This window comes from Chiloscyllium plagiosum, unplaced genomic scaffold (assembly GCF_037043375.1).
Source record: "Chiloscyllium plagiosum isolate Xiang-an unplaced genomic scaffold, Cpla_swu_hap1 HiC_scaffold_14, whole genome shotgun sequence".
Classification (NCBI taxonomy): domain Eukaryota; kingdom Metazoa; phylum Chordata; class Chondrichthyes; order Orectolobiformes; family Hemiscylliidae; genus Chiloscyllium; species Chiloscyllium plagiosum.
The window spans coordinates 57389417-57413258 of record NW_028270152.1 but is presented as its reverse complement, the minus strand read 5'-3'; the positions used below and the strand labels follow the sequence as shown (position 1 = coordinate 57413258).

General features: G+C 40.2%; 1 protein-coding gene across 13 annotated transcripts in view; it reads left to right on the top strand.

Annotated features, from left to right (window-relative positions):
* LOC122559093 (contactin-4-like) overlaps positions 1-23842 on the top strand; it is a 2514776-nt gene that overhangs the window by 1028696 nt on the left and 1462238 nt on the right. Inside the window, exon 1 of one of the 13 annotated variants that reach the window (XM_087994465.1) lies at positions 20156-20342. The exons of 11 other annotated variants lie outside the window; for them this stretch is intronic. The gene's annotated coding sequence lies outside the window, so the exon portion shown is untranslated. Of the gene's footprint in view, positions 1-20155; positions 20343-20883; positions 20999-23842 lie in introns of those variants that run through there. One more of the 13 variants, XM_087994469.1, reaches the window with a different exon arrangement.

Here is a 23842-nt window from a genome sequence, read left to right as displayed (position 1 = left end):
TCACTGCAGTTGCATGTTTTGATTTTACTGAAATACATCATCAGTCAGCTACTGCCACTGGAATCCATCCAGTACTCTTTAGATAATTTCCTCTTACTATTAATCTTTCTTTTGAGACTTCCTTTGTTCCTTTAAAATAATTAAGTCCATGACTTTTTTGGTTGGGTGTGCAAATTTCAACATTAATTGGTCCCAGAACTGAATACTTTTAATCTTCCCTATTGAGTTCTGATAATCCGCCTTCTGTTCTTTGTTTTTTTGTTTCAATCTCAATCCATTTGGTCATTTTTGCTTCATTTCATATCCCTCAATTTTGGTTGATATACCTCCTATCAGAGACTTTCCCATATGCAGCACATTCACTGAATTTCCCTCACTGATCATACCTCTCGCCTCTGAAATGTTTTCTATCAGTTAAACTGATGGTTGAATGTTTGCACTGGTTCCTATAGATTGATGGAAAGTACTTATTAAATACCAATGTGAAATTTTGATTTTCTGCAAATTAACAACCTTCCCATTTCTGAGATTTTGCCAAGCTTCTAAAAATTCTCTTCTGATATTTTCAGTTGACGTTTCATTACACTCTGCTGTTTTATTCAACTCGCTTCTCTCATTTTCTCATTTTATTTTTTCAAAATTGTTCTAGCTTTTATTGGGTCACTTCTGCATTTTTAAACGTTTTCCAACACATTTATTTATTCATTGTCTCCTGGAATTACTGAAAATTTATGCATTATAATTGAATATATTGATTCCATAATCCACCATGATCTCTCTTTTTATAAATATGTACCAGTTCTTGCTTTAAAGGTTGGAATGCAAATCTTTCCCTTTGCTTGTCCCTACCTTTTTAAATTCTTGCAAATTCAATCTAACCTGGTTTTCTCCTGATTGGATATCTGACTGGATATTAAATCTCATCACACTGTACACATTTGTCTAAGATACATTGTGCCCAACCATATCATTTATTTCATTAGTTATAACCAGATCGAGGAGCAGCCCCACCCTTGTAAGCTTAATGTAATGCTCAAAAAAAAATGTTGCACACATTTTATGAATTGCACTTCTATTTTGTAATTTATCTCCTCCTGTCCCAACCAAACAATGGGTGTTCATTAAAATCTCCGAGCAGCAATTTTGTTCAGATAGTACGGCATACCTTTTAATCTGCCTGCAGATTTCACCTTCTATTTTATTCCCAGAAATTCAAGATCTTTCGATTTTTAATATACTTCAACCAAGTAACTCTAAGAAGCTCTTTTGTCTTACCTTTCAGTTCCAAGCATGTTGATCCTGTATCTCTGCCTTATCTATTCTATCTTCATACAGCATGTATTCTTGATTTTACCAATACTGTCACTCACTTCTGATCTTTCTATGCCATCTAAATGCTACCTTTCCAATTTTTATTATCTACTCTTGCCAAACTTGCAACCACATTTTAGTTCATTATTACATTGAGATTCCCATGTAAAATAATTACACCACTTTTAGCGTACTCTTACTGTATATGCTAACTCTGCATGTTCTTGATTTTGATTTTATTATTGTCACATGGACCGAGAGACCGTGAAAAGTATTGTTTTATGTGCTATCCTGGCAAATCATACCATATATAAGTACTTCTGGGTAAGACAACAGAATACAGAATATAGTGTTGTAGCAACAGAGAAGGTAAAGAGAAAGGTCGAATTTAATATATGAGAGAGCCATTCAAAAGTCTGCTAACACTGGGGAAGACGCTTTTCTTGAACCTGTTGGTACATGTTTTTCAGCCTTCTTCACTCTTTTCCTTGTTTATAATTGTTTTGTTTAATTTTGCTTCTAAGCATCTCCCTTGCTAATGGTTTGCAGCTTGAACATCACTTGCATCAGGTGACCTTCACCGTTGCCTTAACATGTTTTGATTTGTTTTTCCAGTTTCCTTCCTAGGTTATACACATTGTCCCATCCTTATTCCACTATTAAGTCAGTAATTTAGCGACATCAGGGCAGAGTGAGTGCTGCTCAGTGATGATGAATGTTTAGCCTTCTGTCAACAGGTCCCAATGCCTTGCAATCTTCACATCCTCAGTTACAGCCCACGCCTCATGATTGCACAGAAAGTTACACCCTGACGGTCTGAAATTCAGTCACAGATCTTCAGACTAAGTCATTGGCCTGCATCATGTGAACAGCAGCAAAGACCTCCTGACTAGACATTTTGGAACACTTGTTCTGGCATCTTCTGTTCCTGAGTGTCACAGAAATGCATAGCACACCCTCCTTTCACAGCAGTAGCCAACATATTTTGCTAAGGTTTAAGTTCTGTCTATCACTGGATGTTATTGAGTCCATGGGTGAGTTGCTCAATGGATGAAGCAGTGAGTGAATGGGTTTGGTGGGTAGATGATTGTGTGTGAATGAATGTATGAGGTGTATTGGTGGGTGAGTTGGTATGTAATTGAATGGATGAAGTCTAAGTGAATGGGTGCCGAGATGCAGTCATGGGTCAGTGGGTCAGTTGAGTAGCTGGGTAGAATGGGTTGTTGAGTGATTCATGAGATGGGCATGTTGCATGGGGTGGGAGAGGTAATACATTGTTGAGTTGGGGGAATACTTCTGCATTTTGTTTAGGCAGATGGATGATATGTGAAATGTACAGAGGGCTCTGGGGAGCAGGAAAGTTGTCTATTGATGTTTGAACTACTAGGTGGTTCCCACAGAGGTCAGGGCTTCAATATCATCCCAATGTGCAGAATCAATCTCTGATGATCTGGTAACTTCACGATCTGGCCCATGGCTCCTATATGAAATACGTTAACTGGCTTGTACCTTGTCTGGCTTTGAAAATCTTTGGATTGTCCACATGATCTACTTCTTACCCTTACAGTCAGAAGGGAAAAGATGTATCTGGTACTGTCAGCCTCATTCGGGAAAATTGTTTAAGTTACTGTAACTGTTGAATCATAAACACTTAGACTGCTATATTTCTGGTTGTGTTGCACATTCACTCCCCTTCAAATCATCCTACTTTTTGGTGCCACTGAAATTTGATATCTTTGTCCAGAATCTTCAAATTGCTTGGTGCAAATTACTCTGAACACCCCTGTCTAAACTTTTCCTTGCAACTGCTCAGATAACTCCTCATGTCTCTGCTTCCACTATGCAATTATATCTCTCTTCATTCTGACGATAGATTGTCAAACTTTCATTCCATTAACTGATCTCTTTCTTACTGACGGATTTTCTCCTCAAGATCAGAGGTTAGTATTTGCCTTAGTCCACACCTATTGCTTCTTCTCTTGATGTTTCCAGATTTAGTTAGCTTCAAGCTTCATTTTCTTGTACATAACTAACAGTCAGGTTATGGTTGAACCTATGGTTTTTCTTAATATTGAAATCCAACTTGCACTAAATTTGAGTTTGGTTTTCAATCTATTTGCAGTTCACTCTGTGATATGTTCCGAGCTAGTGTTGATTTGCTCTCAATTTCTTTCCTTGATATAGATTTGAGAAACAACCTGCCTTAAAATTATCAGTCAGGCCCAAAAATACCATTTCAACTAACACCTGTCTTTGGTCTACTCACATTTAACTCACAGTTAATTAGCAATAGACTTTTCATTCTGTAAATTTAAATTCAGGCTTAAATAAGAATAATGTGTAATGGAGAGAGGATCGAAAGTAGAATATTTTAATAATAGCAATGGATAGAAATTTGTTTGTGGCATGTCACTTCAAAATTGAAATTGAAAACGGCTTTAATTCTCCAAATCTATAAGGAGCTGCTTGAACTGGTGCAATATGGATGATATGTTTATGCAAACCATGAAGGAAAAGTTGTACCATGGGTAGCCTTAATTTTATGCTGTGTCGACTTGTATTGGGCGGTTCATTGTCTGTTTTTGAATCAAAATGCAGGTGAGCTGCATTTCTGTGAGAGCTTTCACCACTTTGTAACCGTAACCCTCATCATTCCCCCCTACATAGCAATTTTTCTCCATTTGCAGAAAGGCTGCTTTTCCACTTGGGATTTAAGTTAATGTCAAATCAAGTACCAGAAAATAAAAAAATAAAGAAAGTATTTTTCAAAGGAGAAAAAAGAACAAATAAAAGTAAGAAAAATATTTTAAAAATACCTTTTTCAAGTCTTCATCATCAATGTATAACCTTTACCATGCAATTTTAGAGCTTTATATTTTGGAAGAAAGACATTGGTTGTCGTTAACGATATTAATGTTAATATTGTACTTAGACTATTAATTACTCGACTTAACATTTTTTTTTCTGGTTAATCAAATTTTAGTTGAAAAGTTTGAAGATTGTTAGAAGAGTGAAAACTGGAGAAGGATAATAGTTTCACACATCTTGGTCTCTGTGAGAGAACAATATACCGTGCTCTCAGTTTTAATTTTATTATAAATATTTGAAGGTATGGAAGGTTTGAATTATAACGAATGGCTGGATAAGCTGGGACATATTTTACTGGAGTGTAGAAGGTTGAGGGGTGACCTTATATAAGTTTATAAAATTATCAAGGATATAGAATAGAATTAATGGCAGTTTTCTTTTTCCTAGGCTGGGGGATATCAATACCAGGGGGCATATTTTTAAGGTCAGAGGAAAGAGATTTAAAAAAGACATGAGGGGCAAATTGTTTTAAACAGAGGGTGGTTCGTGTGTGGAATGAACTTGCTGAGGAAGTGGTGGATGTCGGTACAATTACAACATTTAAAAAAACATTTGTATAAGTACAGGAGTAGAAAAGGTTTGGAGGGATATGGGGCAGGAGCGGCAGGTGGGACTAGTTTAGTTTGGTATTATGGTCAGGAAAGAGTCTGTTTCCATGTTGTTTGACTCTATGACTACAATATTAAAGGACATAATATAAGAAAGAGACTTGGGATGCTTGTAGCCAAAACTTTCGAGATCATACAGTCCTACTATGGAATCATAGAATTCCTGCAATGCAGAAAGATGCCATTTGGCCCATCAAGTCTGCACTGACACTCTGAAGAGTACCTCACTCCGCCCGATCCCTGTAGCCTCATTGTTTATCATGGTTAATCCACATCCTCTGCGTTTCCCTGGATACAATGGAGCAATTTAGTATGGCCAATCCACCTTTCCTGCACAACCAGGTTCAACTCCAGCCTTGGGTGACTGTGTGGAATTTGCATGTTCTCCCTTAGGTGGATTAGGTGGATTGGCCATGGGAAATGTGGGATCAGGGAAGTGCGAGTCTGGGTGGGATGCTCTTCAGATGGTCAGTGCAGAACTGATGGGCTGAATGGCCTTTATATCATTTGTAGGGATACTATGAATATCGCTGAACATTTTGTAAAACTTCAGTATAGCCACTGTTGGAATATTGTGTCCATTTCTGCATACCATTCTTCAGAAATGGCTTGAAGGCTTGGGAGTAGAAATTAAAAATGAACCATCATGTTTCCAGTGATAGTAAATTATAGAAAGAGTGAAGAAGTTTAATCTCTTCTGAAAGCTGACCATGTAAAGAAGAGATTATTGAGGCATTTAAAGTAGTATAATCGCTCCACTGTAGAGACAGGTCCTTCAGCCCAACAAATCCACACTGACCCTCCAAAGAGTAACCCACCCAGACCCTAAGTTTACCCCTGACCACTATGGGCAATTTAGCTTGGCCAATTCACTAACCTGCACATCCTTGGACTGTGGGAGAAAACCCACACAGACACCGATAGAAGCTCCACACAGACAGCCACCTGAGGCTGGAATCGAATCTGGGTCCATGGTGCTGTGAGGCAACAGTGCTAACCAGAGAACTACCAGACCACCTTAATGATGGGTTTGACTCGTTAAAATATGGAGAAACCACACAATTGCTGAGAGTCAATAACCAAAGTGCGCAGATTTAAGATAACTGAAAAAGAACTTGATATATCTTGAAGAAAAGCAATTTTGATAATAAATTATGGTTTGAAATTCATGGCCTGACAGTGGCAGAAATAGAGTTCGGAAGTAACTTAAGAAGAGTTGGACAAATAGTTGAAGGAAAGAAATATTTCATGTATATGAGAAATGAACTTGAAAACACAACTAATTGGATTGTGCTTGCAAAGATCTGGCACACAACTGATGTGCTGATTGACCTCATTCTGTGCTGTCCTGATATATGAAAGATCTGAACATCAGGAAACTGGCAAAACTGATGAAGTATGTTTCGATAAGAAAAAGAAAGACGATTGAAGTAGAATAAACACTGAAATAAACATTGCTTGCTTGAATGACTAGAAGGGTTTTTGAAGTTTTGAAGTGTTGCAATGATGCTGAATGTTCAATCCGCCAGCTTTATTAAGAACTGAGTGCTACAGAAGAGTGTCAAGTACAGAAGCCGAAGCCAAGTGTTTTGGCGGCAGCAAAATAGTGATAAATATATATAATCCGAGCCAGTGATGTACATTGATTGAATTAGTGAAACTGCATGCAATTCTTAGAATTTTACAGATGTTTTACAAACTGATTTTAACAATTCTGTCTTCGTGTGACAAAAACCTTAATCAGTGGGTTATGTCACTATGTGGGTCTTTACCTGTATATTTGGTTTATATCTCCAGCTTTCTGAAATTACAGAATTATGACTGGTGACTAGACAGGAAGGAGAAGGGATTATGAAGCATAGTGATAGACTCCCTAGCCCTCTGTCAGGCTGTCAATGCTGAAGTCCAATCTACCAAGAGATGTGTTCTAACAGGTTCACATAGGTTGCTTAAGAAATACACAGGGGATAGTAGAGTTTCTGTTGTCAGCAAACACTGGCATCTTAATCACAGAATTATCTTTGGGTTGGAGTGGGGGTCATACAGTTTGAATTAAAAAAACTTTTATTTGTTTTGTCTTTAGTGTCTCAAGGCACTTTACATCCAATTATAATTGCCTTTAATGTGTGTTCTGATATAACAATTTTGGAGGAAATCAGGGAGAATCCTTGCTTTAACAGGGGAGAAAATGTGTCATGCATTTCAGTCCTTTGTAGGCAATACGAAAGTTCTTGTGTTTCAAAATCTTGCTGTGGGAGTCTGGCAGTCACTTAAAATGTTAATTACTGCAAGCTGCTTCCTCAAGCTGCAGAGAATACTCATTATGGTCTATTGTGAAGAAGGCTGTTTCAAAGGCTTTGATACATGGCTGTTTACTGGTACCATTGTTCTTTGATGGAAGATTCCATGGAGCTCATCCAATGTGTCTCAAATTTTCTTTTTGTTTTTATCAGCAAGGTGGCAAGTCTCTTCAATTCCAGGGAATATACTTTTAAGAACATGTTTGATTGTCAGCTGCATTTAGCTCAAGATATTTTTAGTCTTCACTGTTCACATAAATCTTGTAAGGATTTTGGAGATAATACTTGGATGACTGAGTCAAATTGTACTCTTTCTGAAGCCATCCCAGACTGGACTGACAACAAGCTGCCTCAAATGGTAATGGTCAGGGAACATACCCGGGACTCAGGTTGACATTGTATGTCTGGGAGACCCAAGTGTTGCTTCCTGTATTCTGAGGAAGAATAGCAAGATTTCTTATCACTGTCAATCAGCCCTGTGGCTTTGAAACCACATCTGTATATTATTAAGATCAACTGGAGCCCATTGAGCATCCAATGTTGATAGCCAAGTCTGATTCCAGTTTTGCCAGGCCTCCTTGATATCATGTTCAGTCAATTGTGATGTCAATCTGATCCCACTTGAGCTCTATTTCCCATGTTCCAGCCAAGGCTATGCTGAAGTCAGAGTCAGTGGGAAACCCCCTCACTGATTAGCATCACAACTTAATACAAAGAAAGGTGGCCTTGGTGTTTGGAGGTTAATCACATCATTCCCAGGGCGTCACTGCAGGAATTTTCCTGGTAAAATCCTCGGTAGACACAAATTTATTTTCTGAATATTGGTCAGATATTCGAGGCATGCATGGATAATGGATGGTCACACTGAGGTTTCTTTTGAAGAAATCAAACATTCCTCTGCATTGCCAACCCCATGGCTTCCTAATTTTAAATGGGGGCGCAATACATATTTCTTCTTGCTTCATTTTTGCCAGTGAAGTTGGATTGTTGAAGCCCATTAGAAGTACACTAGGTTTAAAAGTAATTCATGAGGAAAATAGAAAGCCTGCTCAAGAGCCTGTAACATTCTGTAAATGTCAAGTGGTTTCACATCAGCAACTGTAACATTATGCAAAACAGTGGTTAGCACTGCTGCCTCACAGCGCCAAGGACCTGGGTTTGATTCCACCCTCGGGCGATTGTCTGTGCAGAGTTTTTACATTCACCCCATGCCTGTGAGTGTTTCCTCCCTTAGTCCAAAGGTGTGCAGATTAGGTGGATTGGAAATGCTAAATTGCCCATAGTATCCAGGGATGTGCAGGCCTGGTGGATTAGCCATGGGGAATGCAGATTACAGGGATAGGGTGAGGCTAGCATCGGGGTAAGATGCTCTTTGGAAGGTTGGTGTAGGCTTGATCAATTAAGTGCCCTCTTTCTCCACTTTGTGAAGGGATACCTCATTCTGTTTTTCACAAAGATTATAATGAAATCTGGTAGCTGATTTAGATGTTTGGCTAGAAACTGGTCTAACCTTTTAAGCCTTGGGTTTTTGTCATGTCATGTCCATGATTTTGTCCAAATGCACATGTGGCATCCATTGACCTGCAATCCCAGTTCTGCAGGGATTAACTGGCTTTCTCCACAATATTGTGTGGGCTCCTATACAGGGGCTCAAACACTTGCATCTGTCCATACCATCAGCTGATCCCCAGTATCCCACTTCTGTGTTTTGTTTGGCATCAGCAACAATGTATTTTGCTGATGTCTCATTCCAATGTTACAGGCTGCTATCGGTGAAATTGCTGCAGCTGCAGCCACAGATCACAAGCCAATTTATATTTGTTCACCTCTCATGTCAGCTGATTCAACAATGTTGGTGTGAGGTCCTGTTTGGGGGTCTGAAAGATCCTACCTGTTTCTAACTCAAGGGGAGAGTACACTGTCTCCACAGTTTTTTATTCGCGTATATTCATGAAGATCAGTGTAATGCTTCATCCCATATTTCTGAAGTTAACACTAGAATTCCTTTCACATTGTTGTGTTAATGGTCCTGTTGATGTACTCCATTACTTCTGAAGATTGAGAATTGTGAAACGTATGCCATTTACCCTCTATCCCCAGCAAATTTAGGGTGATTTGCATCATCAGTCCCATAAAATGGCTCCCCGATCCGATTCCTTTATCTTAGGTAAAACCCACCATGAAAATAAATCCTTTATGAGTATTCATACCATCCATACAGCTGTAGTCAAGTCCTCCACCCACTTTGTGAAATTATCCACGAGGACCAGGCAATACTTGTTCCTTTTTTTCTTGTCATTGACAGAAGACCATTGAAATTGATCTGTGTGGATCACCATGAACCACCCACTTGTTGGGTTTGACCTTCCTGTTATGTGAGGGTCTGGGTTATCCTGTAGACAGACCAAACATCCTTTCGCATGGGACTCCATGGCTGACCTAATCCCTGGCTATCACCCACATTCCCAGGTTCTCTCACTTCCTAGATGTCCCACACCCGGAGCCTCCCTGGACCAATTGCATTCACTCCTGTTGGTAACCATTAGGCAGCACTCTCTTGTCTCCTTGAATACCAAGCATGCCTTCACCGCTATATCATGAGTCTGCCAGAGTCCTCTCTAATATTTTCCTCTTTGTTTTGCCTCAATTATAACCTTTATGCTGGACTCCTGTCAGCTCAGGGAGAAAAGGGAGAAAAGGGTAGAGACACAGATCCTTCCTCACTATTGATGGCTGCTACTATTACCCTTCAGTCCCCTCTTTGTCCAATGTGATTGCTGTTTTATTCCCCTCCCGCCAGATTCCAGCTTTCGAGTACATGTATTGTTGTTCTGGGTTCTTGTTATCACTTCCAAAACTGTTCGGAAGCATTGGGCTGGTGACCGCAGCCAAGGCGAATGCTCTTTGGGGCCAGGTAGTCATACATTTTGTACACATGTTGCACATGAACATTGAGTCGCAACAGATAATGGAGGACATGGGGAGTTCTTAGGCCTGAGTACCAGCAGCCCAGCCTGCTTGTCGAGGGTAGCTTCAAGGCCAACTACATTCCTCTTTCCAAGTCATAAATACCATACCTTCTTTTTCTTTCCCATTTACCACCAAGCTTGAGTTATCACAAAGATGCTTTGTCCCTCTGGCTATATGCCTGCATGAATCCTATTCTCAGTGTCCCATACCTTCAGTGTGCCTCACCATCATAATCATTGTTTCCTGCCAACTTTGGTTCATTAAATGGTTTGGCATTTAGGAGCAAGGTCCACAAGGCTATCAACACTGCTCATAGTGTCATCAATGACCCTCCCCAGTGACAAAAGCCTTGTTGATGTGATCAGGGTAACACTGCATGTTCTGATGTAAACTGCAAAATGTTTCACAGCTCAGAAAGGAGCCAGAAAATGTTGCCCACACAGAATATGCTTTCTCCATATCCAACATGACATGGGAGGCAAATGCTCCTGATAGGGGCCACCCGCCTGCACTAGGACTGTGCTAAGGCTTGAGTCCGTGGCCGCAATCTCCGGGCTGAAACCTCAGTTGGGGTATGGCTGCTCATGCAGCTACAGTCCGCAAATCAGACTTAAGTCAGCGGAAGGCACCTTCGTGTGCTTCTGTTTATTCCCACACCACCCCTTTTCAGATCAGCTGGAGTATGGAGGCTATCAAGGCTTTATGAAACTCCCTGCAGTATCCCATCAACCTCAGGAATGATCAGTCCCCAGATACACTGATCATTTCATTTCTTGTACTGTCTTCCATTTCCCGACCTCCGTATCCCTCTCCCCCAGGTTCAATGGTCAATCCTAGAATCTCTGCCCTGTCTGAGCCTTCCTGGGGTTGATCCCAAATCCTGCAATAGTTGCAATTACTGGAAGGGCTAAGCTTCTGAGAAGAGCGGTAGGTCATCCAAATATTGTACTGTTTGGGGAACTTAATTCTTTCTGCCCTTGTGCCACACACATTTGAATATGCAGGGACTATTGTGAAACTCTTTCGACAGACAGGTCCATGAAACATGAACAAAAACCTACCATGGACCTTAGCCATCAATGGTGTGGACCAGATCACATTTGACGTACAATACTGTACATAGTTCTGTCTCGCAGGGTACAGCTGCTGTCAAAAACACCACTGCTGCAAATGGGTACCCATGCTGGAATATTCATTTTCAACACATGGTCATCCACTATCATATACCAAGGTCCATCAGACTTCCATGTTGTCCAAACTGGTGAATTTACGCGAGTGACTAGGGGGTGCCATACATCCAGAGACCCAGGCAATGTTCTGGGGCCCTAGGTTAGAATCCAGCCACTGCAGATGGTAGAATTTAAATTCAATTAAAAAACTCCAATTACAAGTCTAATGATGACCATGAGTTAATTGCCAATGGTTAGAAAAACTTATCTGGTTCACTTATGTCCTTGAGGGAAGGAAATTGCCATCCTTACCCGAATGACTTGTGACTCCAGACCCACAGCAATGTAGTTGACTCTTGATTGCCATCTGGGCAATTAGGGATGGGCAATATATGCTGGCCTGGCCGGTGATGTCATTATCCGATGAATGAATTAAAGAAAAACATATACCCTTATTTATGAGTGACACTTTTGAGGTCTCCAAGTCTTGCTCGCTTCTTTTGGGAGTCATACTGTATCTGGGATTGAGAAATAGCATCCCCTTCCACCTGCATTTCCCTTTTATGCATTATTCCAGAGTCATGCTGATGTCCTGAACATCAGTGACTTTACACAGCATTATGCTGTGGTCAAATGGTCAATTATCATACCGAGTAACCTGAATCTAATTTTAACAGGGAGTTGAAAGAAGTGTGGTGTCCCCAGTTCAGTCCATCGCTTACTGAGCTACAACACTCAATTTAAACACACACATTCCTTCAGAATACAGCGAGGTGACCATCCAAACAGATTTTCCTCTTAATCGGGCACGATTCTCATGATCTTTCTCTCAAGTTAGCTGACCCAATAAATGTAGGGTTACAACCTACAACCTCAGGACTGCTCACTTTGCAATCATTGACTAAGCACCTGACTCCATATTTGCAGCATGTCTGCCTTGCCTTGCTCTGTCAATTAGTACAGGCTAACAACCAGGCAGCCTGTCTTACTGTTTAGCAGTCCTCAGTCAATGAAGCAGACATCTTCCTGTACAGCACTATGCTACATCAATTTCACATCTGCACCATGTACCAGCAGGTTGTATGTCAAACACACTGCAGATGTTGCAAGCAGGCTGCCATGTCTTGAAGTCTTTGGGAATATTCCTCACTGAAGTCCATGGAGGTCTCCATCAATCAAGGAGTCCCAGCACAGAATGTCAAGAGCAGCCTCCAATACCAATCCAGGAGATTGGCAATGAATAGGCTCCTGGTTGGGGTATTCTCAATCAAAGGTACATGAAGTGGTCCTGGTCAGTCCTGGGGCTACAAGGTGGCCAGTCCAGGGGCTAGGGCCAATCAGCTCGAAGAGACACACAGACCTCATTCTAATTAGGTCACTTAAAGGGGTGAGTCATAGCCTGTTCATTGGGACCACCCAAGAAACTATCTAGGGAAGTGGAGATGGAGCGTAAGGGGAGCCACATCTACAAAGGGAGAATCAGGAAACTATTCTTTGGGATTGGGGCTGCTAGTTCTTTGGGAGTTGGCTATTATGAAGGGGGACAATTGATGCCAGAGGCAACTGGAACCTCCTCAATTGGAACTTCCAAGAATTTGTGGGTACTGGCCAGGGTGGAGGTTGGATGATGGAGAAAGTGAGGTCTGCAGATGATGGAGATCAGAGTCGAGAGTGTGTTGCTGGAAACGCACAGCAGATCAGGCACCATCCGAGGAGCAGGCCTGATGAAGGACTCTGGCCCGAAACGTCAATTCTCCTGCTCCTCGGATGCTGCCTGACCTGCTGAGCTTTTCCAGCAACACACCCTCGACCCTGGAGGTTGAATGATCCAGTCACCACTGGAGTATCCTGAGACAGGAGATATCTGAGGGGCCTGTGTGTCTCCTCCTCGTCTGGGAACTCCTGGCAACACCCTATCTCCTTGTGAGGAATGTGAGCCAGGTTCTCATTTCCTGTGTTTCCATGCCTTTTGTATTGAGAAGCAATTGGTGGCACAGTGAAATGTAGATATGTGAGCCTCTCCTGCAGACCATGTCAGTGTTTGAGTCTGGTTGTCTGTAGCAGCCATTGAAGAGTGTGGCACTGGGAATGCACAGCCAGTCAGGCAGCATCCAAGGAGCAGGAGAGTCGATGTTTTGCGCATAAGCTTTTCATTAGCATACACTCAAACGTTGACTCTCCTGCTCCTCGGATACTGCCTGACCGGCTGTGCTTTTCTAGCACCACACTCTTCGACTCTGATCTCCAGTGTCTGCAGTTCCCCCTTTCTCCTCTCTATGGCAGCCACCAACCTGTCGATGGAGGAATCTGGATGGCTGCACTCTGAGCACATTTGGTTGTCCCTGCTCTTCCCTGTGCATGTGGATGAAGTTTCTGATTGCCAAGACCACAGGGCTGTGTCCTGTCTGGAGCTGAGCAGTCACTTCATATCTGTCAATCCCTCAGCATCCTGGGCCGTCTCTGCATTGGAGTGCTCAGCAGACTTTAAGTCTAACACATCCACTGAGAGGTCAGTGTGGGAGGCAGGGGTGCAGAAGGCAGCCGTGTCAATGGTTCTGGTCTTGATCGTCTCATCCTCAGAGATCGACAAACGAGCTTGTTATTTGTCGAACTCACAGAAATCTCACTGGTAATTGGAAGGCAGAAGGGGGAGAATACGTTACAGCCAATGATGTGCAGCTAATGGCACTGACAGTGGAGTAATGCAAGTGGAATGAGGAGTGGTACTTACTCTGTCAGTGGGACATGGGTTTCTGAGCATTCACGCATGAAGGTTCCCACTTTGGCCTGCAAGGGCCAGGATTCTTTTCTCATAGCGGTTCAGGAGAAAATGTTGAGCACCGCTCCAACCTTCCAAGTGCTTTCTGCCATTGTCTGGGCTTTTCTGATGGGACTGTTGGCCATTCCTTCATACCACTCAGACCAACCGAATTGGTTTGCAACCTTGGGCCAGGCTATCAGATCTGGTGGTGTAGTGTCTCTGCAGGTTTTCCATTAAGAGGATATCCTTTCTCACCAACACGTTACCTGCCAAGAACTTGAGATCTCTGTCAGAGAATCATGGTGCTGTCACCCCCTTCTCCAACATTTTCGCATGGTATGTACATTCCCAAGCAATGTGGTTTCGCAATGCCAGAGTTCATCTGAGTTACTCAGTGCCCTTTTAAATATGATGAAGACACCAGGCATGTTGATCTTTTGACACCTGTCTACTGAGTGATGAGTTGTTCAGTGGATGGTAAGTTGGGGCTAGAAACAGACATGAGCGTGCTATTAGGGCATGGTCAGTAATTATTGAAGAAGTACACTTCTCCATATAATGAGACATGTAGGACCCAGATAATGAGGGCATGCCTCCATCATTCATCAGCTTCACTTCAACATGTCCAGCAAATTGTTGAAGATGCCATCCCAGCATATTACATCAAAAAGGAGCTGCCTTCAGCGCTCCAAAAACACTTACTCTCCCATGGCCACAGGACCATATTCCCCCAAACCTTTGAATGAATTTGATGAGAGACCCTTTGACATGGCTGAGACGATGCCTGACAGTTCTCTGCTGGTGACATGTGATTCTGCTGTCAATTTGGGCTGACACATGCTTTGGGCTGTGAAGTGATGCACCTGGGAACCATACATTAAAGTATTCGCCCCCTCCCCATCCCAGAATGATCCCTACTGAGGCATGAAAAGTGTCCTGCAAGTGTGTCTGCACCAAAGGTCACATCAATACAGCAGCACTGCTAGACCTTCGCTCTGGCTGAAGTGCCACTGCACTGATGTGGCAAGGCAATGTAGGTAAGGCAAGGTAGAGATGCCATGAGCAAATATCTGTGCTGCTAAGCATGCAAGCATGAAGAAAGCAAGTGAACAGGCCTGAGATGCAGTCCAGTTCAGCCCTTAAGTTGCATGCCATTCCACGTGTGCAATGTCCCAGTTGCAGCTTTTCAGCTAGTTGCTCGTGCACCCTGCAATTCAGGTCAGTGCGACCTAAATAACATGTAAAGACATTGGAATGGCTCCATGGTGGTTATGAGGGTTTGGCAAAAGAAGCCATTGTCCATGCATGAGAGGTGCATCCGGCTGATGCTTATGGATCGTACGCTGAGATGCTGCTTAGTCTTACAGAAGGTGGAAATACTTTGAATTAAGTGGTGATCCGAGTTTGCCAGGCACCTGCGCTGATTTCCAAACCTTGTTTTTTCAAAATATGTCTTATTTGATGCATTTGGTAAGATAAAAAGCTGAATAGTAATGAACTGAGGTGAGCCATTAACAAGACATTTGACAAAGAATAATTGCCCTTCATTGACAACTTGCCCAAGCCTCATGGAAAACTCATCCTGCTGCTCATCAAAAACATAAAGTTGGAGTGAAATGCTCCCGACATTGATATCGGCCTCGTTAAACTTGTCCAATTGTGCCATAAATCTCGTCATAGCCCATGTCGCTTAGACATATATAAGGTTCCACAGAATGTGTGCTTGGAAAGCTGATTTCATCCAAAGTGTAACTCTAGTCCAGTTAGCGCAAACCATTGGTGAATATTTGATATGTATGTACTTTTTCTCAATCTAGTGCTCATTATTTCATAAAATCTTAGAAATATCTTTCTGGGCACTGATTGGAATTGGTAGATGCCATTGGTGCTTAAATATATAGCATGTTGCTTGAAAATACTGATTAATTAATTATCATCTCTGTTATTGTAGAAAAACGAAATGAAGTGATTTTATTCAGTCTTCTCGAATGAGTTCAAGGATCCTTTCTGGTTTTAACTATTCAGAATTCCAATCATTTCCACTGATGCTTTTAGAAGTTATGATTGAAGTTTACTCAAAAATCCAAAATATCTATTCCTGCAACTTTGTGAACTCTGACTGCTTGTTGTACTTTGATAAAAAGGAGATCTGTGTGCCCTGTAGAAAAGAAAATAATCAGATTTAGCCAGTAGAGGGCTCAGGTTTTTTGCAAAGAAGAGGTCTGTGAGACAGATTTGCTCAAGATGATTTGAAAAGGTCAGTTTTGTAGAAGACAGCTTCCATTAATAATTATTGCTGTAACTCACTCCAGAAAATCACAGAGCAAATATCTTAATGATTGCAAAAAACATATTTGAGGTCCCCATGAAGAACTGAAGGATAGAATTACCAGTAATTGCTTTGTACGTGAAAGCCAGTTGTTGCCTTATTGATGGCCTTCTCTGTAGAAGATGCAGTGTCACGATTCAGAGCAAACTTTTCTCTCTCGCCTCGTAATCATACAGATCAGATTTGGATGTGATTACGTGCACAGTTATGCACTTGTTCTGATCTTGCCCTCCCTCGTACGAGAGGGTATTGTGTTTCAGATGATCGAGCACAAAATCTTTTCGTATTTAGTATTTTGAAGTTTCTGCAATGTATTTTATAATCTGCAAAGGCTATACAGGGGAGTTTGTAATCATGAAAGACAAAGTCACAGAGGCTGAAGGAACAAGGAATGTACTGGATCTCCCATTGGGGTTAAAATAACTTGAGCTTCAACATAAGTTTAAAAAAAACTGTTGTTCAAGGGAAGAGCAAGTCGGAAAGGAGGATCACACCCATCATGTTATCTACTAGAATTATGGTTTATTCTAATATGCAAGTGCATGTTTTTTATACATATGTTTACAGAGTTACACATATGTTAAGTTTTTTTCCTATATGTCTATGGTATATAGTTATATTCATTCTCAGTCTATGCTAAACTAAGTGAAAATATGATTGTTCACTGATTCTTTGTTCAAGGAATGTAATGTAAACTTTTTTTGTTTGAACCTGAATTGAAGTTAATGATTTTTTATAAATACAAGTGAGAAGTATTTCTCATTCCTTCATAACTCCACTGAACCCTGCTAAGAAATTTCCCAGTTAGAACACATCCTTCAAATTTTCAGTATGCCAAAGCGAATTAAAAAATATTTTGCAAATAACTTATTTTCCTCCCTGCCACATTTGCCTTTACATTCTGGATAGATTAGAATTGTTACCCTTGTGCTTAAAACAAAACGGCAGTATTGAATCATGAACTTCTTCTGAATAAACTGAAGTACAGAGAGGAATAGGGCAGAGATGTGTCAAGAAATAATTTAGAAAAGTACATTTTTCTTTTCTATAATATGATCCCAGCTGATGTTATTATCAGACAAGTCAGATGCCAACAGGAACCTGGTTTAACAGATTATAAATTTATTTATTTTGGCTTTAATGAAGTGGTCTCTGGCTGAAACATAAGCAAATGGGCTGCAGATTTTGCTTTCACAGTTAAATGAAAGTTTCATATACAAGTTATGAAGAAAAAATCAAATAATCCAAATTATCAACTTGGAAGATAAGTTCAAAGGTTTCAAACACACAGGTAAAGTACCTGTCCATTCATTGCGAAACACTAGTCCATAACTTTAGAAAGGAACAAAACAACTTTTGTAGTGTACCCTGAAATAACTGCACAGAGGTCAATATCCCATCACCAAATTACCCTTTATTTACATGTGTACAGTACATAGGTTCTGAGCAGCCAGCCCGAGACTGAGGAGACCTTCTGAATCTCCTATTTATATGTCAGCCAGGGCTCCCTGATTAGTCCAGGTTAACAGCCCCAATCAAGAACCTCAGTCATAGAGGTCCTGGTCCTGGTTCCAGTCACGAAATACCCAAAATCCCACTGCTGGTACAGTTACCAAAAACAGCACTCATATTACACTTACACTAGAAAACTCTGTCGAACAACATGGTAGATTTAAGTCATGTGATAAACTTTTAAACTCCTTCCTGGAGCGACCACGGACCTTGAGAGTCAACATTCTAAATTCAGTAACCACTCCTGGGATTTTATTCTCACACTTCAGATCCGGGATAAACACTGACTTTTCACATCAAAGTAATTTACCTCACTAAATCAATAATTTCCTTCTAAGGAGCTCTGCTATATGCAGCCATCTTGTTCCAAAGTCTTCCCGGGACTAAACCCCTACCCAGTCTAAACAGTGACATTAAAAGTCTTTTAGTTTTGGATCTTGCCCTTCAGTTTAAAAAAAATCCAGAATTAACTATTAATATTTCAGGCCAATTACTTCCTAAGCTGGGTCACAGAAGTTCTAAAGTAAATTCACTTGACATCCAGCCTTCAAAACTGTTTTTAAAAGAAATCGCTATGGTTAAGAAATATTTACAAGTTAACCATAAACTTCAGACACAGAAAAACTCATCAGTTGCCAAATCAAGATCCAGATCCAAATTCACCCCAAATACTATACCACAGTTTACACATTTAACGTAGCCTTGTTCTCATAATAGAAAAGATTTTCAAATTAAACAAAGCATTAGTGACCTATTACAATCAGAGCCATTGATTGTGTGCTTTTGTTGTTGCATTGTTTGTGGATGAAGGCATTTGTTGTTTTGTTTCTAACCACTCGTCGAATAATTTTGCTAAAGATACTCAGCAGGTCTGACCGCATCTGTGGATAAAGAAACAGATGTTAACTCGGTTTCTCTCTCAACAGATCCTGCCAGACCTCCTGAGCTCCTCCAGCATTCACTCTGTTTGTTTCTGATTTCCAGCATCCACAGTGTTTTGTGCTTATTAACACTTGTGGCTTGCTTGAAATAGAGTAAATTTGAACAATCGCTGTTTAAAGAGAGTAAGGGCATTGATCTGACAACCTTTGAGAAGGTTTAAAGAAGTGTAGCAATGTAAGCAATTCACACACCAGGGGGAGATCACTGCTTAGTATTTAGATTGATGAACCTTAGCTGCACTTCAGAAAAAAATGCTGTGAATCAGGTTGTGGGCCATTGACAATTGTAGAAATATAATTATAAGCTCTTTTTTTTTAAGAAGAGAAAAAAATACTATGTAGAGAAAAGCTGTAATAGCTTTGAGATTTGGCAGAGGGAACTGCTTTTTATTAACATTGACACATAACCTGTTGGTAAAAGACACTGTCGGTGTTTGCTTTCAGAATCCTCTTCCTCCGATGTGCTGGTACATTAGTTATCACAAAATGAGATGAGTGCACTTTGTCAACATCATCTTTGCTCTAGCAGGAAATTGTTTTATTGCAGGAAAAACCAGTGTAATCAAACTGCCAGTATAGTAAAATAAATTACACTGTCGTGCGTGCCAATAACCACGTTGGTTTGAAGCAGGACTACAGTACAAACCCATTTAATGCACTGTGGCAAATAACATCTTCAACCTTTTGAAAGTTTAGTGACATTTAATTAAGTGCATATTCACATGAATAATGCTTTCTGCAACACACATGTGGCGAGTTGGCTAAATGTCACTATTAAAGGGGTCAAAGAATCTGTTCTGTGTTCATATACCAAAAATAAATATTTAAAACCCACAAATTTAACATGACTATTTTTAATATTAACCAATTAAAATATATATTCAACCCCACTGCCCACATAAAGGTATATTTGACAAAATTAATATGTGGCAGGTTTATTGTAAAGTTTTATGTTAGATTTAAATGCTTTTTCGTCCTTAGATTTGTGTTTTTTCTTATGATGATTTTGTTTATATTTAGTAAATACTGTGAAGTAGGTAAAGTAAATTCATGGAATAGCTATTGAAACATTTATACTTGGACATGTGTATAACAACAGGAACATGCACCGATAGTAAGATTGATGTTGATGTCAGAATAAAGCAGACTTGTGCTTGAACATAACGCTTCTGACAATGAGATTCTACAAACTACAATTACAAACTATAATTAACATTTTCAAATCCTAATCTCAGTTTGGGAATCTAGTTAAGAACAGCTGAAGACCTTGCTGCGTGTCCATGTGATTCATGTGCTAATTGTGTAGGTGCTTCGGGAAATGCGGTTGAGAAGCACTGTACTTCCTGATTAGTGCCAGTGAACAGACACACAGCACACAGTGTATAGCAGTTAAGTGTCTGGTCCCAGCTGAGAAAATGGTTCCATTATCTCCCAGCTGCATAGACAACCCATAAGGGCCTGTTATGCCTGGTTGATCAGTGTAGTTGAGGCAGTGACTTGCTGTGAGCCTGCACCTCTATTTGCCGTTACAGAAAAGTGGAAAGGAAACTGATGCTCTTTGCCATTTAGTTCTGTAAGTACACAGAAATATTTTTATTGGGGTGCAGCTGTATGGTATTTTAGAATCTAAGCATGCTGTTCTGCTGAGATGCTGAAAAGCATAGCTTGCAATTGTGATGAAAATGAGTTAACCGTGTGGTATCTTTGTTTATGAAAGGATTATTGTGTTTTTGTAAACTCAACTGTAGCTGTAAATACAAGCCTCAGTTATTGAAAATGCTCTCTATTTGTAGCAACTGTGAAATAATATTCACTGTATTACTGCTGACTAAAAGGCGTTTGATTTGCTTAGGATTTATATTTCCTGTGTCTTTTATGACAGGTTATTTTGTTGACAAATACTGTAGGTTTGGAGACAAAAGGGTAAAGAGGAAGTATTTTTTTTGCATTCATAGTTCTCACAGATAGGGACAGATCCAGGCAAGTGAGTAAAGGTATTTCGAACTGCCCTTTGTTTCAGGAGTTGCATCTGTGGTGCTGTTAAGCATCTTGCAACATCCTAAAATCAAATGGGATAGCCAAAGGACATGGAACTCCTCAAATTGTGAATGAATATTCAGAACATTTGTTTCCGAGAATATTGTAATTAAACTGCCTCAGTAATGGATCTAAGAAATGAAACATTCACACAGTGTGAAATCTGAGCGATCTAGTACATATTAGCAAAAGGTATGTGTTATCTAACATTTAATAGTTTTTTTTATGAGATTCCATTGTATCATTAATTGCATGGATGACAGTGTTAAAATGAACAGTTTCAGTGTTCAATTACAGGTAGCCAAGCTGGTTCCTTCTATTTACAACCTCAGTGAAAGCTTTGTTGTTAATGAGAGAGTGCAGATTTAAAGCAAACTGGCTATCTTCCTGTTAAGATGTTAAATTCACTCGAGGACAGCAGCACGATTTAGCTACTCCAGATTATTTATGTATTTAAACTCTTGTCCCATGCATTGTTTGTCTTGTTTAAAACCAAATACTTAAAATAAGCAGACTAATAGGCTTTTGCCAACTGAAAGAAAGACAGAAATCTCTTTAGCAAATATACCCAAAACCCCAAATAAGACATTGGTATTCTAAGTTCAAAGATTTTTTTCCAAGCTTAATTAAATGATCACATTTATTTAATAGTGTGCCAAGTCAAAATAGATTAGAAATCCATTTTTTTATACAAACGTTTAGTGAAGTAATTTACTACTAATTTCTGACCTTGTGGAGTTGGTCAGTGATTGTTTTGGTCCAATCTAATTGCTCAACAATTGACTGCACTGGCAATATATTACTGTGTCCCAACCCTAGCATCATAAATCTGAGATTGCTCAATTAAATGCATGGACAGCTATGTCTATTTCTATTGGTCTGTTGTTTTTATTTCTCTCCAAGTAAAATGTTTATACTTACGTGTATGTACTTATCTATTTAGGGACCACAAGTTATTTTCCTGTGGATGTGCCAGCTTTAGCACTGCTATATACTACTTATTCATGGAAAACTTGTAGATCATATCGATTTTTTTTAATTGAAAAGAACATTGTAATTGGTTTCTTGGCAAAAAGAACATATCAAGGTGGGATTTTGACATAATATCATGGAAAACCTGATAACAAGTTTTAACAGTGAATGTCTTGATACAATCAAGGGGTGTGATAACATCAATGTGGAATTTATGACAAGAAAAATAGTGAAATTAATGGCCGTCACCAATATTGTGGAATGAACTGAACAGCAGCTTCAACCTTCTACACTTGTAAAATATGGAATTGAGGAAATACCTCAAAGTTCCATAAACTTAGCTACATTGATGTTTTGTCAAGAAGCTTTGTTTTAACACAATGTTTCCATTGTTGGAAGGATCGAGAGCAAGAGGACACAGATGTAAGGAAATTGGCAAAAGAAGCAAGGGAGGCATGAGTAAACGCAATATTTTTTCTGCCAGTGCTTTTTATTTCCAGATTTGAAATGATCTACCTGAAAGTGTGGCAGAGGCCAGTTCAATTAAAATATTGAAGGGGAAATTGATTATCTGTTGGGGTTTTGCAGGGGAAGGCAGGGGAGTGACACCATGTACACTGTCCGTGGTGAAGTGACACAATGGGCTGAATGGCCTCTTCTTGAGCTGTGACAATTCAATGATTTTGTAAAAAAAAATGGAGGACATGGTTACCCACTAAACTTGTGGTGTGTTCAAGCATAAACAAACCAATAGTGTAATGTGCATATTAATTATTGCCAAGCAACCTCGTAATGCCAGGTATTACTTTTAGAAACATGTAACTGCTTTCACTTAAAGATTTTATTTAATGTAGATAGAAAATAGAATGTTTTACTTTTTCTTTGTTTCATTATTTCTTTATTTTTCTCTTTGTCCCATCCTTCTTTATCTTTGTTTATGTTATATTCTGCATAATATTTAATGTTTCATTAAATACATCAATTTTAATTCCTGGTTTAGATTCCAAAAAGGAAGTTTTAACTACCAGTAACAGGTCAAATATCCCCCACGTTCCCAGGAAGACATTACTGTTTTTAGAACATAACACAAAATCACCCATTTTGATTTCTTGAACGATTAAGTAACAAGCACTACTCTCTCAGGGGTAGTGCAATAATTGTCAAAATGAAGACGGAGTTGGGGAAAAAAGAAGGGAACTAAATAAAAATGCTATTGCTTGAGGAGATCAGGCACTTCAGCCCCTTAATCATACCCACTGGTCTCTAAAGTCTTCAAGGGTCTTGGTGGACACTGAGTTCTCTCTCTTCACAGGTATGGGCATAGTTGTAAAAAAGATGCAAGCAGTCAAGAACTAGAAACACCTTCACAGCCTGCTCATGAACCAGTTAACGGCTACTTTAGCCAAGCCTGATGTAGACAAGCAGGAGGTTGGAAAAACACAACAAGCCAGGCAGCATCAGTAGATGGAAGTCAATGGTTTGGGTGTAAACCTTCAGGACTGAGGTGGGTGTAAGGGGGGCTGCAGATAAATGGGATGGCAGGGGGGAGCAGGGTGGTGAAGTTGGGGATAGGTGAAGACAGAGTCAAAAAGTGTGGTGTTGGAAAAGCACAGCAGATCAGGCAATATCCAAAGAGCAGGAGAGTCAACGTTTCGGGCATAAGCCCATTCCTGATGAAAGGCTTATGCATGAAATGTCAACTCTCCTGCTCTTTGGATGCTGCCTGATCTGCTGTGCTTTTCCAGCACTACACTTTTTGATTCTGATCCCCAGCATCTGCAGTCCTTACATTAGCCAAGCAAAGGGTATGGCCTGGCTGGTCGATGGGAGGAATTAATCTGATTGGCAGCTGAGAGGAGTGGAAGGGAGGGGGAGGGGTTGGGAAGGGAGTTGGGGGAAGAGAGGTTATTTGAAATTGGAGAACTTAATGTTGAGTCCTCCAGGGCAGAAGATGAAGTGTTGTTCCTCCAATTTGTCATTTGGTTCATTGTGGCAATGGAGGAGGCCAAGGATGGTCATGTCTGAAAGGGAGTGGGAAGGGGAATTTAAATGGGCGGTGACTGG